This window comes from Arachis ipaensis, chromosome B10 (assembly GCF_059453495.1).
Source record: "Arachis ipaensis isolate K30076 ecotype BB chromosome B10, ASM5945349v1, whole genome shotgun sequence".
Classification (NCBI taxonomy): domain Eukaryota; kingdom Viridiplantae; phylum Streptophyta; class Magnoliopsida; order Fabales; family Fabaceae; genus Arachis; species Arachis ipaensis.
The window spans coordinates 115,639,026-115,645,470 of NC_142435.1; the positions used below are offsets into that span (position 1 = coordinate 115,639,026).

The following is a 6,445-nucleotide window of genomic DNA, read 5'->3' on the forward strand; positions in this document are numbered from 1 at the left end:
CTAACTTTATATATATATTTCCAAACCACATTTAATAAGTGCATTGAATGTACTTATAAAAAATATGAGTTTTCCTTACGAATGTCCTAGGGGTTCTAGCTAAAATTATTTATTTTGAAAACATGTTATAGTTCTTATACAATAAATGCTTTAAAAAAATTAAAATTTGTGGTTTTTCAGAGAACTTATTAACTAAATCCAAAATATAGTTACACTCTACTTGCTCAAGCTTAATCAAGAATGTAGATATAATAATTAAAAAGATGACAAATTAATTATCATAGTAATTACATGTCAGATCTCAGTAAGAAAGGATACTTTTATTTTATATTTAGCTTTGCCAAGATAATACCTGTAACTTGTGAGAGATTAAAATGGTAAATTAATCTAAAATTTGTAAAAAAAAAAACATTAGTATTTATATTTCATATTAAGACTAAATGTTTACATGCGTTAATAAAATTTTCTGCCATGATTCATCGATCATTTACTTCATTGTTACACACAATAACACAAGATGAAGGGTCCTTTATAGGTGCTATAAAGCAGGACTTGAGCTGTGATTTCAAAGATTTCTGCTGGTACATATACTGAGTCTAACAAGAGAGGAAAAACTAGTTGAAGGATTGAGTAATTACTGATCCAGCCACAGTTGGAAGGAAGATCAAATAAGGCCAAGTAAAAGTTACTTTATAAACAAAAAGAGCTGTTACTACTACCTGTTCAGTATATATCTTACCATTGCCTATTAATTTAACTATGAATCCATCAACAACAGTTTTAGTTGTAGCCATCACATTCCAATCAACCAAAGAATCTTCAGATTGACTAAGATCTTGCCACCACCAGATGAAACCATTAGAATCTTGAGGTTCATTCTCCACATATAATGCAAATTTGTTATGTCTTAGCATTGCATCCTCTGATCCTCACTAGTTTTACCATGCATATAGGAGTCACTCTGAGTGTCAGAAACTGGATTAGTACTGAGAAATGAAATATTGTATGGTTGTGGTACCACATTAACAATATTTTCATTAACCATATCCACATCATCGCAACTCAACTTGAATATGTTTTTCTGATAGAAGCTAGTAATGTCTTTCATGGTTGGTCTCTCACGAGGCTTCCTCTTAGTACATCTTAATGCCAACAAAAGCACCTCAGTGACTTGCCTTGCCAATACTCTTGAATTGGGAAATGCATTTGCAATGTCTAGATCAACAACCTCCTAAATTTTGCCTATTTCCAACCAGATAGATCTAACCCAACTAACTAAACCGGTCACATTTCTTTCCTTCTCAATAACCACTCTCTTTCTTGTTAGTAACTCAAGAAAAATTACCCCATAGCTGTATACATCAGACTTTTTGCTCTGCACTATTACATATGCATTCTCTATATCAGGGGACAACATAGCCATGTTATAGAGATACTATGCATGTATCATCACATTAGAGAAGCAGAAATTACTATTAGCTATAAAAGTAGTGTGCAAAATGCAAATCAATTGAAAAGTTTAGGAGAAAGTTTTTCTTTTTTCTTTTCTTTTGTTCTAATAGTTTATATAAACAATTAAACACATGACCACTCAGAGAGAGAGAAGTACAGAGTGCATCAAGATCCTTCTTCCAGACTCAACACTAAAAATAATTATCAGCATCCAAAACTTTAATCTAGCTTAGGAGAAAGATCTACGTACCTGGTGCGATATAACCAGCAGTACCTACAACATATGTTAAAAGCTTTTTCCAAGAATGAGATTGACAATAAGAATGCTCAGCAAGGTTCCTATAGAAGGAAGTACAAAAATCAGATATAAGAGGCTTCATCTGATCATTAAGAAGTATATTATGTGGCTTTATGTCTCGGTGTACTATGGGTGTGGTGTGGTCATAATGCAGATATTTTAGTCCATGTGCAATTCCAACAGCGATGTTAAGCCGTATACTCCAATTTAAGGGTGGTAAAGGATATTTCTCATGCAAAATATCATGGAGGCTTCCATTCTTTATGTACTTAGATAAGACCATACCATTAGAGGTGGATTTAGGAGGGGACCTGTATGGGCCATGGCCCCCCTAAATTTTTAAAACTTAGAATATATTTAATATAATGTGTAAAATTTTTAATAATATATCTTCTAGTTCAATGGTTAAAAGGAGACATTTATACTCCAACACATGAGTTCAAATCCCATTTCATGTATTTTAAATTTATTTTTTTTATTCTTTCAAATTTTTTTATCTTTTTTATAATTTTTCTATATATTATTCTATAAAAATACTTTAGTTTTTATAATAATTCCTAATTAAATGTAATAAGAAAATATATACATAAAAATAAATTAGATTAAATTTTATTTTTTATGATATTAAAATTAAAATATATTAAGTGAATTATTTATTAATACGAATATATCTTATATATTAAAAGTATTAGAGAAACAAATTTATATTATTTATGTTATATCTTTTATAATATGGATAAAAATTAGAATTTTATGAAAAAAAATTTTGATATAAATGATTTTTTTTTAAATTAATTTTAATTTAAAATAATATTAAAATATACAATTATTTTTTTATTAAAGCTTTCAATTTTAATATGGTACTTTCAATTTTTTTATTTCGGCCCCCTCTTTATAAAATTTCTAGATCTTCCACTGCATACCATAGTTCTCTCCTATCCAATAGCCTGCACAAGAAACCAAGTTTCTATGCTTGATCCCTCCCAATACTTCAATTTCTTTCCGCATAATATGTAAATACTTTCTCTTATTCCTTTCGAATGCAAACTTCTTTACAGCAAAAGTTGTATAACCCAGTTGAGCTCTATAAACAATCCCATGAGCTCCTCTGCCAATAATGTATTGATCATTTAGGTTATCTGTAGCCTCCATCACTATGTCGCGAAGGGAAGTTGACTAATTTTTTCAATGAACAACTTCATTTCTTCCTTGTACAGAAAACTGATTCTTCCTGCTCCTCTTTCACCATAGACATAATTCTTCATTTCTTTCTTGCGAAGATAAATCAAAAGTAGAGCTACCAGCATAGCTGAAACAAACAGTGAGGATCCAAGTTCTATCATTAAAATTACCAATGCACTGATGACTTTGTGATAAGTTGATTGATAGGAGCATGGCTTCAAATTACAAGTGTTGGTCTGATCCAGGCCACTAGAAGGAGAACAACTGACATTTAAATAGGGATTGCCCAAGAAAGAAGATGATGAGGAATCCAAAAACTTGCAGAGGGATGTTGGAACAAGACCATACAAGAAATTATATGAAATATTGATCTCAATCAATGCTAGTTGAGCAAGAACATCTATGTTTCCTATCAAATTGTTTAGTGATATGTCCAGACTTTACAGTTCTTGTAGTTGCCCAAGTTCTAAAGGAATCACACCTGTCAATCCATTGCTACTCAAATTCAACCCATATAACAGCTTCTGTAGTTTTTCCAATGATGGAGGAATTGTTCCTCCAATTAAATTTCCACTAAGTTGTAGTTCACGAAGCTTGCTACGTTCTGAGAAAAAGCTCGGGATACCACCTATAAAATGATTCTCTCTTAAAATTAATGTGGTTATCCCTGTCCAGTTCCTCGGACTTGATGGGAAGGAACTGTTTAGGGAATTGAATCCAACATCAAAATGATTCATTTTAGTACAATTTAACAACTGTGGTGGCAAAAGCCCTTCCAAATTGTTGTGTGAAAGATCCAAAATTGTAAGATTCGCAAGCTTTCCAAGTGTAAATGGTATGAGTCCAGTAAATTTGTTCATTGACATGTTAATTGTAGCAAGATTTGTACAATTTTTCTAGACTTAGTGGAATTGGTCCACTGATGTTGTTCTTGCTTATGTGTAAGTATTTGAGGTTCTTATTACTCTCAAAAATAGGAAGAGACCCAATGAAATTATTTTCACTGAGAATCAGCATACTTATACTTGTACACCTTCCTACATCAGAAGGTATGTTACTTTGAAGTCGATTAGATCCCATGTTCAGCACTTTTAACTTCTTTCGAAAGCAAAGATTTGGTAGAAGATTTGTAAAGTCCAGTTTCACTATGCTGCTATTGATTCCCAAGTCTTGAGGAATGACTCCTGAGAACTGGTTGTCAAACAAAGACATAGTCTTTAGATTCTTGAGCTTTGCCATCTCCAAAGATAGTTCCCCACTCAATCTATTCTCATTCAGAAACAATTCCTCTAGTTTACTGCAATTACCAATGGATGAAGAAATCGTACCTGACAACCGATTACCATGTAAGTGTAACCTTAACAGCTCAGTTAAGTTCCCAATACCGGTTGGTATAGGACCACTGAGATGGTTATTGTGAAGGTTCATTTCTTCAGGCTGACGAATTTGAAACAAGGAATCTTGAATCGCACCATTCACTAGATTAGACGACAAATTCATGCTGCGTAAGCTTTGCAACTTCTTGAAGCTATTTGATATCAGTCCGCAAAAGCTGTTATTAGAAAAGTCTAAGACCTGAAGCAAAGTACAGTTACTTAGCTCTGAAGGTACCTTTCCTAAGAAACCATTATTCGACAACACAAGGGTCTGCAAGCGATGTAATTGTCCTATTTCTGGTCCAAGTTGACCTTGAATCCCAAGATCACTGAGGTTAAGGGAGATCACATCATAGGCATGGTTACATTGGACTCCAATCCACGAGCACAGAACCGAATCAGAGCCATTCCAAGTGGAGTTTATGATGAGTGGAACAAAGGTCCAATGAGTCAAGAGTGAACAGAGAGTGACATCATCAGAGACAAGAGCAGAAGCATTATACAAGAAGTTAGAGAAGCAAAGAATCAAGAAGAGAAGTGTGACACTACTAGTCATACGCATAGTGACAAAAGCTATACAAGATAAGTAAGTAGCAGTTAACAAAAATGGTAGGACAAAGTATTAAGTGTTTGGAATAAATGATATTTTTTTATGCTTGGAGTTGACGAGTCTGAGTTTCACTTGAGTTAACGCGGTTGGGGATACACAGTTTAGGTAATTAAGGGGTACAATTGTGGAAGAATTTCTTTGAAACTGCGGGAGAGGTACTCTATTCATTAAGTGTCGTTTTATTGTTGATATTGTTTTTTTCCCAAAGTTAGGAGTGTGACTTTACCCCGAAATCTCTAGGTGATAAGGGAAAGATTATAACATTTGAGTTATCGTTTTTTGGCTTTTATCGTTGACATTTATTGCCGTTTGTTTTGGTTGATGTATAAATGGTATTTTACGTGCTACTCCAAAATAGTGTTGTGTATAATAGTTAATGAAATGAAGAATGTTAAAAGACCATAAAAATTTATTATTTTTTGCCATCAAATAGTCATTAATATTTAAAAGTATAAGATAAAATATGTTATTGAATAACTAGATTAAAAGAATTGAATTAATAGCTAAATAAATTCTGATAATCTCTAATATTTTTCTACTTAAACAAACATTTAACATGAAACTTTGAAGGAAGTTCTTTAGTACTTGTTATGGTGAATATATTTTGAAAGAGAATTAATTTCAATTTACTTTTCTTTTGGGAAATAAGAATATATAATTCTATTTATAATAAACCACCTGAATTTAGTCATCAAAAGATAACACACATTGGATTCACGTGCTCTTTTTTCTTTTTATAATTGTCATAATCAGATTTAATGTTATTTTAGATCCTTTAGTATAAGTTTATCCTCCATCGACCATCAACTATTTACTACTGCCTAAATTATTTTAACGTACCATCCATAATCATGTAAAACTTGATTCTAAAAACCAATTGATCCTACGGTTTAATAGTTATTTTCTAGATGTTTCATTTGAATTTGGAATCCGTTATTTGATTTCTATTCTCCCCTTTGATATTAATATACACTATACTACCCATTTTTTATAATTTAAAAAACTATATCTTGAAATTAAACTAATTTATTTTTACTATATAAAAGTTAATATAAATTTATTATAGAATGAGCTGATGATATATTAGTTTTTGTGGTTGTACCACGTTAGCAATTTTGCATAGATGACAAAATTATAATTGCGTAAAATAAAAATAATAGATTTCTACATAACAATGATAAAAAAATAATTAAATTTAATACAAAAATAATTAAAAAATAACAGTAGTTAAATATAATTAATATTTGCATTAAAACTATAATAATAGCAATTTTCAGTTATAAATATTTAATGTATAATGACACAATAACATTTGTTTATTATGCATATATTCTCATATATCATGATTAATAAAGTAAATTTATAATATCGTACTATACTTTTTGTATTCTTATTCTCAAAATTTTTTCTTAATTTTTTCTTTAAAATTATCTCCAAATACACTAAAAAAATTTTAAAATTATATTATAGAACAACACCATCTCAAAAATATCAACAAAGATAATTTATTTTTTAAAATCCGAATGA

The 6,445-nt window shown here is 30.8% G+C and overlaps 1 pseudogene; it reads right to left on the reverse strand.

The window, feature by feature from the left end:
• Positions 1–476: 476 nt before the first annotated feature.
• On the reverse strand, positions 477–4,864 carry LOC107621015 (uncharacterized; annotated as a pseudogene).
• Between the last annotated feature and the right edge of the window lie 1,581 nt (positions 4,865–6,445).